This window comes from Idiotropiscis lumnitzeri, chromosome 8 (genome assembly GCF_059441095.1).
Source record: "Idiotropiscis lumnitzeri isolate Australia: NSW breed Sydney's pygmy pipehorse chromosome 8, RoL_Ilum_1.0, whole genome shotgun sequence".
In the NCBI taxonomy this organism is placed as follows: domain Eukaryota; kingdom Metazoa; phylum Chordata; class Actinopteri; order Syngnathiformes; family Syngnathidae; genus Idiotropiscis; species Idiotropiscis lumnitzeri.
Genome location: NC_142398.1, coordinates 3,441,410 through 3,454,827, shown reverse-complemented (window position 1 = coordinate 3,454,827; position 13,418 = coordinate 3,441,410).

Below are 13,418 nucleotides of genomic sequence, written 5' to 3'. Positions count from 1 at the left end.
CGTCGCCACTGCTCGCCTTGGCCCCGGCGGCGCTCGACGGCCCGCGGCCGCTCCTGGTTCCTGTGTCGGCGGGGTTCAACGATGGGCCGCCGCCCCACGTTCCGGTCTCGGCGGTGTTCGACGACCAGCCGCCGCTCCGCGTTCCTGTCTCGGCGGGGCTCGACGACCAGCCGCCGTTCCACGTTCCTGTCTCGGCGGGGCTCGACGACCAGCCGCCGCTCCACGTTCCTGTCTCGGCGGGGCTCGACGACCAGCCGCCGCTCCACGTTCCTGTCTCGGCAGGGTTCAACGACCAGCCGCCGCGCCACGTTCCTGACTCGGCGACGTTCCATGGCCCGCCGCCGCTCCTCGCCCCAGCTCCATCAGCGGACTTCATGTGGCGTTCGGGTCGTTCCGGACGTCCGCCTGAATGGCCCCAATGGGACGCACTGGTCTGGCCACCCTCACGGCCCCCTGAAGGGTCACGAAAAGACTCGCTGGTCTGGCCTCCCGGGAATCCGCCAGACCGGTCTCGATCACGGGTCGTTGACCCACCTCCCGACCCCTTCCGCCCACCCTCGTTCTTGGACATGGTTTTCCTTTTCTTTTCTTTTCCTTTTTTTGGGACGTCTGGAATCCGTCCCTTGAGGGGGGGGTACTGTCATGATCCGCGTCGGGCATGACAGCCTTTTGTTATTGTTTTCATATGCATGCGGTTTTTGTTATTGTTTTTGTTGTTATTTTCTCCCCTCCTTCTTGCCATGTGCCTTTTCCTGTCTGTTTTGATCAGCTGAGCAGGGGCGTTTCCCCTCAGCACCTCGCCCTCACCAGCCACGCACCTGCTCCGCATCAACGATCACACACCTGCTCCCCTGATTACCGGACTACTTAAGCCTTCCATGCTCTCAACCCGGTGTCGGGTCATTGCCGAAACTCACGGACAGCCACGACCACCTTTGTTCACGTTCTGCTCCTTGTTCATGTTCATGCTCTGGTTCCCCTCTTCGTTCCCGTCTTTCAGTGTTGTTCCTCGCCCTGCCTCCCAGTCTAGTCACGTTAAGTTTGCCGTTTGTTATTTTGCACCCTGCCACATTGTTTGCCCTGGTTTGTCCATTCAATAAATCCCCTTTACGCTACCCACCTCCTTGCCTCCTTCCCCTTGGGTCCATCTCCTCATCGCCGACCGGCGAGTCCTGACAATATATACGTTCACTATTTATTTTGTTGTAGTTTTGGAGTGTAGTACTTTAACGCAACAGTGGTTGACTGGGATTAATTAAAAACACACAAAATAATTTGGATGTTTGATCACTGCTTCTATCTTAGAGTTGAACTGAGGACATACTGATCAGCACTCGAGCTGGGTCCAACGCTTGGCTAATACCCGCAACCACCTGCGTGAAGTTGGCCCCCCATTTCTTGCAAAAATAGGGGGAAATAGTTTGTTTCGTTTGTGCTGCGTTTGTGCTTGTTTGTGCTGTTAAAATTTTCGTTTGTGCTGCTACGGTTCCAGAGATATTACACTTTGTTTTATTTCGAGTGATGACGTCACCCAGCCCCCCATTTTCATCCAAATGGGTCGGGAATGGTGCCATTCGTTTGTGCTACGTTTGTGCTGTTAAAATTTTCGTTTGTGCTGCTTCGGTTCGATAGATATTACACTTTTTTATTTCGAGTGGTGACGTCACCCAGCCCCCCATTTTCATCCAAATGGGTCGGGAATGGTGCCATTCGTTTGTGCTCGTTTGTGCTGTTAAAATTTTCGTTTGTGCTGCTTCGGTTCGATAGATATTACACTTTTTTATTTCGAGTGGTGACGTCACCCAGCCCCCCATTTTCATCCAAATGGGTCGGGAATGGTGCCATTCGTTTGTGCTCGTTTGTGCTGTTAAAATTTTCGTTTGTGCTGCTTCGGTTCGATAGATATTACAGTTTTTTATTTCGAGTGGTGACGTCACCCAGCCCCCCATTTTCATCCAAATGGGTCGGGAATGGTGCCATTCGTTTGTGCTGCGTTTGTGCTCGTTTGTGCTGTTAAAAGTTTTGTTTGTGCTGCTTCCGTTCGATAGATATTCTACGTTTTAATTCACGCGGTGACGTCACAAACACTAACGCTCCGGCGTCAGTCTATTTTGTTTTGGATGCTGTCGAACAAGGAGCTAGGTATCGAGCTACCGCGTTCAGTTAATCACTTCAATCACTCGTATTTGTTATTAATTCCAGGTTATAAACTAGTTCCTGGAATGAACCGATGTTTTGTATGTTTCTGCGCATTTTACATTCTTCATGATTCTGGAAAGCAACTGTTGCCGGAGGAACTTCAGGTAAACATGTTACACTCACAGTTGTAGCTTTTTTTGCTAGCATACAGTTATCTTAAAATCTTCCTGTTTTACCTGCTGTCAATTACTTTAAATTCGATCTTATTTCTTTTAATATGTTGGTCTACTGCTCACTCATTTATTTCATCAGTAGTCATTAAAGCTATGTGATTATTTCTTAAATTATAGCAGACGTGAGGCCGAAACATATCCATTGAACTATTTTGAAATAAAAACAACATAAACACACCCCTTGATGTAGCATTCCCTCATTTGAGAACAACTGAATTCATGTAAAAACAGTACATGTGTAATTGATGAGAGCCTGCAGAGAAAGCTTGGGTTGAAACAATAGCTTTATGTGTAAAAAAAAAAAAACTGAAACAAAAAAAACACCAAACTATTTACATTGCAACAATTAAGCAATCACTGCTTTGTGAAGAACAAAGCATGTGGGAAGATCTTTGTCTTTTCTGATGCTGCTTTCACTCACCACCACAGGCGATACCCCAGGTCTTTGGCACAAGCGCTGGTGGTACCAAAACCGGCCATGGTGGACTTATCAAAATTGACTTTAGCACCCGAGGCTTGGCAGAAAATGTTGAGCTCGTTAAGAGCTCCACTTAGACTCTCCACGTCTCTGACAAACAGGTTCGTATCGTCCACATACTGTAGAATCTTAACTTCGCGGCCACTCGGTGTCCAAATGCCTTTTATGCTGTTATTTTGTTTGAGGAGGGCCGCTAGTGGTTCTACAACAAGGCTAAACAGTAGTGAGGACAGGGGGCACCCCTGTCTCACTGACCTTCCCAATTTAACAGGTCCTGTCAGTAGTCCATTCACTTTGATTTTACTGGCTGTGTTTGCGTACAGGCGTTTTATCGAATTGGTAAAAGAAGACCCAAATCCAAATTTGTCAAGCACCTTCCATAAAAAAGAGTGCTCCACCCTATCAAAGGCTTTTTCGAAATCGAGGCTCACATGAATTCCGCACGAGGCAGCCACGTGTTTAGTTAAGTACTTTATATTTAAAATAGTTTCTGAAATATCCCTTGTCGGAATGCTATATGACTGCGTTTCGGAGATGATGGTACCTATTACTTTCTTGAGACGAGCTGCTAAAACTTTGGCTAAGATTTTATAGTCAGTGTTCAAAAGACTAATCGGTCTATAGTTGCTCAATTGTTTAGACGCACCTTTTTTGTGAATTAACGTAACGGTACCTTCGCAAAATGATGAAGGGACCAGATCTTTTTTTTCCATGTGATGAAACAAATTAAGCAAAATAGGTGACAGCTTTTTCATAAAAGCCTAAAGAACTCTGGCGTTAGACCATCGCAACCTGGGCTTTTTTTATTATTTACAACAAACAAACAACCCTGTCTTTTCTGATACCTTAGCAAAAAGCGATTGAGAATATAAAGAATCGCTGCTTTAATGACTATTACAACATCCATATCAACCCATCCCTTAGGAGGATCATCCCATGACATATGTTGTACATCACCCTCGGGAATAGATGCAGGGCTGGGGTTTGGTTCGGTCATAGTATGAACCTTAGAGGAGTCATACTCTATGTTTTATAGCGCTTGATCGGACCAACTGGGTCGTTGTACCTCATCGTTTTGTGAAGATTCAGCAGATGATATGGGGGTCATCGGAGGGGTCGAAGGCGGAGTATCAGGACGAATCCATCCTCGATATGACGGCTCGCAGGTGTTGTGCGAGGATGGGACGTTAGTAGGTCAGGTTCCCGGGACGTCAAACCCTGTAGAGTACGATGGCACAGCCTGGTTCGCGTGTGATGGACCAGGCATCTCAACCTGGTCCTCGCCTACATTTGTAGGGGTGTCAGCACGGCTCCTGTCTGAAGTTGTAACGGTCTCTACATCAACAGCTTTTTCAACCATAGTCAGATCATGATCGAGTGTGGGTTCGTCCATACCGCTATCTGCAATACAAAGATACTTTTATGAAATATTATATAGATATGGATTATAGAAATGTAACTCATAATTAGTTGCATCGTTTACCTGAAGAGAGTTCTGCAATGTTGTTTTCGACCCGTTCAGGTGCCCTGATGAGTGACACCCTTCTCGGGGTGGTGGTGCTCAGGGCCATGAGGCGTCTTGTTCTGAGCATCTTTATTTTCATGAGGTGTAGGTATGGCTCTTCAGCTGGAAAAAATTGGCTTGTCTGTCTGGAGCGTGGTTTGGGCTTTAGTTATACTGGATTGAGACAGGGGGCGGGATAAATGACGTCATCCGGCTGTCCAAATATAGGCGGCCCAAGGGGTACATGTCCTGACTTGTATCGTTGGTAACATGCCAAGTCCTGTTTCTACAAAGGAATTCTTTGCCAGGTTTTAATAACCCGTGTGGTTGGTAGCATGTCTAGACTTGTTTCAGCAAAGGAAGGGGATGCTTTGCCACCCGGATGTCCAAATATAGACACGTTTCACAAAGGTAAGTATGTTTACTTTCCTTCCGTTTTAATATGGTTTGTTTAATAACCCGTCCAAATTTATTGGTTCAACGATTATATGATAAATGATTATTTCAGACCCCCATTGGAAAGTAATAACAATGCATTAATGATTTGCAAATGTCGGTACAAATGTCTTAACCTAGCTGGATGCTATATCCTAACCTAGCTGCATACTATTTCTTAACCCAGCTGGATGCAATATCTTAAACTCGGTGCTATATCTTAGCCTAGCTGTATGCTAAATCTAAAACTCTGTGCTATATCTTAGCCTAGCTGGATGTTAAATCTTAGCCTAGGTGCTATATCTTAGCCTAGCTACATGCTATATCTTAGCCTAAGTGCTATATCTTAGCCTAACAGCATGCTATATCTTAGCATAGCTACATGCTATAGCTAACCTAGCCGGATGCTATTTCTTATCAACATGGACTACAATCCAACATGGCGACCACAGATGACTACAAAACAGCATGGCGGATGCTGAGAACTACACACCAAGATGGCAACCGTACATGAAGTGACAGGAAATGGGAGGGGTTATGACATACCAGGAAATGGGAGGGGTTATGACCTACCAGGAAATGGGTGGTGTTATGACGTACCTGACCGTGGGAAAGGCTATGACGTTACCCGGAAGTCGTAAATCATAGGGGCCATAAATCATGGGGTCATTAAGACCTTTTATTGGGGTCATAAACACCTTATATTGGGGTCATAAACACTTTTATTGGGGGTCGTAAATCATAGGGGTCACAAATCATGGGTCATAAATATCTTTTTGACATAAGTAGGACTATGTTCTTTTCCTAGATATTCCATATAGTATTCAATAAATAAGTAAAAGCATCTTTTTGACGCAAACATTTAATATATAAAATATAATATATCTTCAGGCGAGACGGATACTACAGATCCAGATAGGGGGCATCAAACATCATTTAATCAAGGGCAGATGGTTGGCATGAACAGACATTAAGTGAACTTATGGCTGCAGTTGCGGTGTTAGCGGACGGTTTCCTCCTGACTGATCAGATAGTTGCCAGGGCAGCCTGTCTCCCACAGTGCAGCAGCAAGGGCCCAGTTGCACTCAGGGTCCAACATCCATGAGCTCAATTTGTAATGGCCACATGGTTCTGCCACTAATCTAGGGGCACTACACTCCAAACCAAAAAAAAATAATTATAGGCACGTCAAATTCCCACAGACTAGACTACTAAAACCACCATCCAAGCTGTAGGCAACCGCCCTCGGATCTACTTTTAATAAAAACCTCGGTGAATAAAAACTACAAGATAAAATAAACAACCCCTACACTAAAACTAGTAAAACCTACCCCTTATAAATATTAGCTCAGTTGCGCCCCCTACTGCCCAGCTATCACAGTCCACGTAATATGATAGGGGGGAATAATAGGGTCGTCATGCTCGATGGCGCGAATACTTTCGGGGCGGTGGTGTCCTCCGGGATCTGTCCACGTACCGGGGATAGCCTCTCCGGGTACAGTGCAGAGGGGCAGTTTCTTTTGGAGGTGCTGGGAGCATTGTACCCGAACGCTGCATGTCTCGTCCCGTCGGCTGTGGCGTCTGGCTTCCATGCGGCGTTGGAGCGAGAGGTCTGCATGGAGAGAGTCGTGTCGGCTGAGGCCAGTCAAGGACGCTTAGTGGGTCAGCAGGGGACCGAGCTCGCCTCCCTGCGCGAAGCGGTCGGCATGCTGGCCCAACGCTGAGAAAGCTACGACGCTCGTTTAAACCCCCTATTTGCTCCCGGTTCGGACCTGGCCGCTTCTGCGTCCGGAACGGCGTATCCGGGGTTCCCTGTTAGAGAACCCAGCCTGCCCCACCCCGCCCGTTATGGCGGGGAGCCCGGCCTCTGCGGGCCCTTCATACATCACTGCCGGCTGATTTCCGATCAGCAGCCCTTCACCTATTCCCATGATAGCTCTAAGGTCGCGTTCATGATGAGCCTCCTGACTGGTCAAGCCAGCGCGTGGGCCATGGCCGTGAGCACCGCTCGTCCGGAAATTCGGTCGTCGTTTGCCGGTTTCCTCACGGAGTTCCAGCGGGTGTTCCACCACACGGTCAGGGGAAAAGAGGCGGGTGCCGAGCTCTTGGACTGCACCCAGGGTTCCTGATCGGTCGCGGATTATTCCATCGCCTTCCGCATCAAAGCAGCTGAGAGCGGCTTCGATGACTGCGCCCTGCGAACCGTCTTCAGGAGAGGTCTGAGCTCCGCCTTGAAGGATGAGCTGGCCGTGCGAGAGGACGCCCAGTCGTTGGAAGAGCTCATCACCTTGGCGATCCGGCTGGACAACAGTCTTCGAGAGCGTCGTCGAGAGAGGGTAGCCGAGCAGCGTTGGACCGAGCCAGCCGCCTCCTGGGTTCCCGAGCCTCCTTCCGGCGACGAGCCCATGCAGCTGGGAGCGGGTCGCCTGGATCCCCTCGAGCGGGAGCAATGGCGCAGATCGGGAGCCTGTTCCCACTGCGGTCTCCAGGGCCATCGAGTGGATTCATGCCCTAGATGATCCGCCCGTCGCAACTCACCGCCTGGCCGCATCGACCACTGTGAGTCCGCGATCGATTCCCCCGCGGTCACCCCCCCCGAACAGGAGCAGCCCGGCGTCGGGGTGCCAAGACATGAGGACGGTAATCCCCGGGGCGCGTTGAGACTGGACGTCGAGAGGGAGATCTCGGGCCCGACCACTTCCGTCCGTATCCGCGCGTTGATTGACTCAGGGGCGGACGATTGTTTCATCGATGCCGGGGTGGTGGCCAAACTCAGTTGCGCGGTCATGGAGCTGGACAAAGCCGAACCGCTGTACGACCTCGACGGGCGCTATGTAAAGGCCGAGAAGTGCGATTTTCACAAGACCTCAGTCCAGTTTCTCGGATTCGTGGTAGAAAACGGGCAACTCATTGCCGATCCGGCCAAGACGCGTGCTGTGATAGAATGGCCGACGGCTACGACGCGTAAACAGCTGCAGCATTTTCTCGGGTTTGCCAATTTCTACCGCTTTATTCTACCGGAGCTTTATCAAGGACTATAGCCGTCAGGCACTGCCCCTCACTCGCCTTACGTCCACCAAGACCGCTTTACGTGGGATAGCCTCGCAGAAGCCGCGTTCAAGAACCTAAAGAGAGCCTTCACTAACCCCCCGGTTCTGCACCATCCTAATCCCGATCTGTCTTTCGTTGTAGAGGTGGACGCATCAGATTCAGGAGTGGGGGCCGTCTTGTCCCAGCGTTCCCCGGTCGACCGGAAGCTCCACCCCTGCGCCTTCTTCTCCCGCCGGCTCTCTCCGGCGGAAGCTAACTACGACGTGGGCAATCGGGAACTTTTGGCCGTGGTCTTGGCGCTCTAGGAGTGGCGCCACTGGCTGGAGGGCACCCCGGAGCCATTCACGGTTTTCACAGACCACAAGAACCTTTCCTTCATTCGATCCATGAAAAGACTAAATCCGCGGCAGGCGCGTTGGTTGCTCCTGCTAAGCCGCTTCAACTACACCTTGACTTATCGCCCAGGTTCACGAAACACCAAGCCCGATGCCTTGTCACGTATCCACGACTCCTGGGAGGGGGAGGAGGAAGGCCCGGCAAGCGTGGTGCCAAGTCATCGCGTGGTGGGGGGCCTGCAGTGGAGGATCGAGCAACAGATCCGGGAAGCGCAGGAGGAGACCGATGCTCCGGCCGGATGTCCCGAGGGACGACTGTACGTCCTGACCCAACATCGCGCGGAGGTGATTAAATGGGGACATGCATCCAAGCTGGCCTGCCACCCGGGCATTCACCGCACCCTGGGACTGATCGGGCAACGCTTCTGGTGGCCATCCTTAAAGACTGACGTAACAAACTATATTCGGGCATGCTCCGCTTGCGCCACCAGCAAATCCTCTCACCAACCGCCGGCGGGACTCCTGCAGCCCCTACCGATTCCTGCACGTCCATGGTCCAATATTGCCTTGGATTTTGTCACCGGCCTACCCGCATCATGAGGAAAGACAGTCATCCTGACCATCGTGGACCGGTTCTCCAAATCAGCGCACTTCATCCCCTTGTCCAAGCTTCCTTCCGCTCTGGAAACGGCCAACCTCCTGGTACAACACGTGTTGAGACTGCACGGGATTCCGGACGACCTGGTGTCCGACCGTGGGCCGCAATTCATCTCACGGGTCTGGAAACGGTTTTGCCAGTCGCTGGGAGCTACGCCGAGCCTGTCTTCCGGGTACCATCCGCAGTCCAACGGTCAGTCGGAGAGGGCCAACCAGGACCTCGAAGCGGCTCTTCGGTGCGTTTGCAACAACCAGCCTTCGTCCTGGGTCGACCACCTACCTTGGGTAGAATACGTCCATAACACCCTGGTCTCATCTGCCACCGGGCGGTCCCCCTTCATGACCGCCTATGGCTACCAACCAGCGCTGTTCCCTACCCAGGCAGGCGCGGAGGAGGTGCCGTCGGTCCAGCGACACCTCAAGAGGGCCCACCAGGTATGGAGGGAGGCCAGGGCGGCTCTCTCCCGAACCGCGCAGCGCAACCAGCGGATCGTCGTCGATGACCAGCACCCGCTTACAAGACCGGGGACCAAGTCTGGCTGTCCACTCGGGACCTCAACCTAGCGGCGTCATCCCGGAAACTGGGCCCGAGATTCGTGGGACCCTTTGAAGTGGAAGCTATCGTCAACCCCGTCTCCGTCCGCCTGAAGTTGCCCCCCACCATGAAAATACACCCGGTCTTCCACGTCTCCTTGATCAAGCCGGCTCCTACCTGCCACATGGTTCCTCCTTCCACCCCACCACCACCTCCGGAGATCATCGACGGGGGCCCAGCGTACAAGGTACGAGAGATTTTGGACTCCAAGCGCAGGGGAAGGGGTTTCCAGTACCTGGTCGACTGGGAAGGCTATGGTCCGGAGGAGCGTCAGTGGGTTCCCCGCTCCTGGATCCTGTGTCCATCTCTGATCCGCGACTATCACAACGCTCACCCCTCCAAACCAGGTGGTCCGCCGAGAGGCATCCGTTAAGGGGGGTACTGTCACGATCCGTGTCTGTTTGTTTTTCAGCGAGTGGGCGTTCCCTCCGCGCTCGTCCCGTCGCACGTCATCGGGCAGGGAGAGACGCGCCTCAAGCCGCGCAGCTGAAACTGATCAAGTCATGATTAAAGACTACTTAAGCCACCGCCGAGGATCAGTCGGCGTCGGATGATTATCCTGCGATGCTCACGTTCATGCTTCACGTTCTTGATTTTGCCTTTCTTGTTCCGTGTATTGATTGTTGCGTTATCTGTATTTTCTGCCTCAGCTACTTTTCGGCTCGCTTTATGTTCTCGTGTTCGCTATTTGGATTTTCCTTATCCTTTCAAGGTAAGCCATTCTCGTTTTCTTGTATTCCTTGCTATGCAAGCGCTTTAAGTTTAATCATCGTTTTTCTTTCCTGGTGTGAATGCGTCCACCAGCGTTTTCCGTTATCGTTCCCCGCGACGGTTGTAACTATTGATATGTTTTCCCCCCTAATTCATACTCCAGTATTTGTCTGGATTGATGACTCTTTGACGGTCCCAATAAACACCTTGTCGGAACCTCTTTCCGCCGTTTTGAGAGTCCACCCTCCGCTTAAGGCCTCGGCCGGACAGCGACCTTGTCACTTATCCACCCACACACTTCCTTAATTCCCCTAATTAACAATAAGGGAGTAATCTCATCACCATTGTCTATGTCCAGAAATACCGCAAGGTCTTAATAAAAAATTATGCTCTCAGCCACAACATTGCTCACCATTCCATCGCCGTCCAAACCTTGTCTCTTGGTAGCCGCCAGCATGTCATCAGGCACTCGATTCAATGGCTGCTCCATGATTTGTCCTAATGAGTCCATTAAACCTGGATCCGGGAGAAAAAAAGGGGGGAATGGGATAGGGGAGAAGAAACAACAAAAAACCCCCTCCACAGCACGGAGGCTGGGAGGAGAAAAAAAAAAGAAACAAAAACTCCCAAAAATTCAGAAAAGATCAACCAAGATTTACCACAAAAAAAAGACATAAACCAGGAGCATTGAGCTCTAACTGTCAGCTCTGCACACTCACGCAGAGTGACAATCAGGCACACCTGCAACCACTCAACCAACCACACCTGGGCGTTCTCAGGGTAGTATGGCCGTAAGCAACAATTGCTTTCAAAATTTTGCATTTTATACATGTGGTCTTTATTGTGGCAAATACTTCAAAAATACGTAACAAGAATCTGTAACTATAATCACAGTCACAAAGGTGTAACAACAATCTACAAATGCATGATTGAAGTCTCAAATATATTACAAATATCAGCAAATGTGTACAATTTTTTTGTTGGCACATACACATGGTTAAATGCGGACAAAAATCCGTAGATGGGCGACCTGTAAAAACGGGACCTTTTGATTGGCTGTGTTCTTACATGTGACGTTTGCAACAGTCCTGCTGCGGACGACTTGCAAATGTGTGTGCTGATTTACAAATGCGTGTCAGGAGACTTGTGTGTGGCTCCGTAGCTACACGATCGGACCACATGGGGGCACTAATATTATACCAGCCCAGTACCACCAATATATGTGGTGGTTCGGGTTTGGGGGGGGCCTGGCGAAGTTATTATTGTTTGCAGGTCTCCGGCAGTTTCCAGCCAGGCACGCCTCCGGCTTGAGAGGGCGTCGGCTCCTGCGCACCTGCCGCTCATCAGCAGCAATCACCACCGGGATAAAACCCAGCCTCGCCAGGAGCCAGACGCCGGATTGTCCCGTTACCTTACGTGGTATTGGCTCATGTCCCTGCACGCTGCATGCTCGCCCGATTGTGTCGATGCTCGTGCCTGTCTGACTCCCGTGTCTTCTTGTCTCCCCTCCAGCCGTCCTGTGCCCGTCCGAACTCGAGCTTCCCGTGCCCATCTCCGAGTTCCTGACCAGCGTTCACCTCGCCTGCGCTCCCCCCGCCACGCCGCTCACCTGCCTCTTCCGCGCCGTTCCCGCTGCTTCTCCGCCAGCCCGCCTCCCACTTCCAGCGCTTGCGGCCTCGCCGCCTGCCAGCCGATCCTCGCTCCCGTAGCCGCGCCCGACCCGCCGCGTCGCTCCACGCCCAGCTCCCCAGTCCCGGTTCCCGATCGTGCTGCTCCCTTGCCTCCTCATTCAATAAACCCTTTTCCCACCACCTTGATCGCTCTTGGGTCCTACTTTCCCAACTCACGGTTCTCCGAACCGCAACAAATATATACACCAATAACATGGGGGGGCTTTCACTGCTATCCACCCATGGTCGCGTACCATTTATTTGACATTATTTAAATTAAATTGGAATAAATGGAAGAATAAAGTGGAACTAATAAAATAAGAACCAATGATATAACCAGTGAAGCTAAAAAAAAATGAATGAAGCTTCTCCACACCTGCTAATTGCCACATTAACTATACTTCCCTTTATTGCATTCAGTAAACACCATTTTTTTAAATTGATTCATGTTAAAGAAATTTAAGTTTTGTCTTTCTCATCTGTATGTTTTGTCTGTTTGGTTTTGTCATTTTATCAAGTTTCAAACGATGGCTATGCTTACAGGTGTGGTAAATTTTGTTAATATCCAATTCTCCCTTTTTTTATGTGCATTCTTATCCTGCTGGCCTTTAACTGAACTTTCCGACAGCCTCCAATGGGTGCCAGGTACGGCTCCATCGCAGATGTGACTCCCCAACGCCAGATCCCTTTTCTGTAAACGACTCCCTTGGAGCGTTGATGACCCCTGTTCAAGTCCTTGACCCTTAACAGATAAAGTGAGACTCGCTCGCTTTTAAGGCCGTAACTTATGAATTAGGGAGGTCCAGCATAAGGCTTGGTATTTCTAAAGTAACAATATCGTCATGGCCGTAAGATAACTTGTATGTGTCAGGCCTTGTGAAAGTACACCATACACTAAAAGATGTCTTGTAATCTGAAACCATTAGAATAGGCAGAAAGGGTGTGGTAGAGTCAAATGTCAAGTTTCCTATGTATTGCATATTCAAATTGCTTATGCTGATGCAAATAAAAACCATGTGTGCAGTCGGAAGCGCCGGCTTCGCCTCGGAGTACGAGGGCTGCCCCGCGCGTAATGACAAAAGACAATCTTGGCTGGTTGATTCATTTGTTCAGGCTTGTTTTGATAGAAACATCCCTAACAATTCATTAACTTTTTATTTAGTAAACACTCACTGCACCGACCCAACCGGACTGCATCGGGTCATCTGTCTACTACACCTGTGGACTCCGAGAGTCCCCTTTTGGTCTTAATGTGTAGCTCCGGAGCCACACTCACGTCTCCAGACACGCATTTGCAAATTACCACACGCATTTGCGAGTCGTCCACGGCGAGACTGTAGCAACACCCAAAGGCAAGGGACGCTGAATGTTGGCATTTTGTGCTCTCTGCCTGTCTGGCGAATATGTGGAAATTTATTAAAAAGCAGCTCGCATACTTGCTGAGATTTGTCAAAGTTTTGGGTTTTTTTGTGGTGCAAAAGCTTACAGCATCCAAGTACTAACCAGGACCGACCCTGCTTAGCTTCCGAGATCGGACAAGATCGGGCGTTCTCAAGGTAGTATGGCCATAAGCAGGAATTGCTTTCAAAATTTTGCATTTTATACATGTG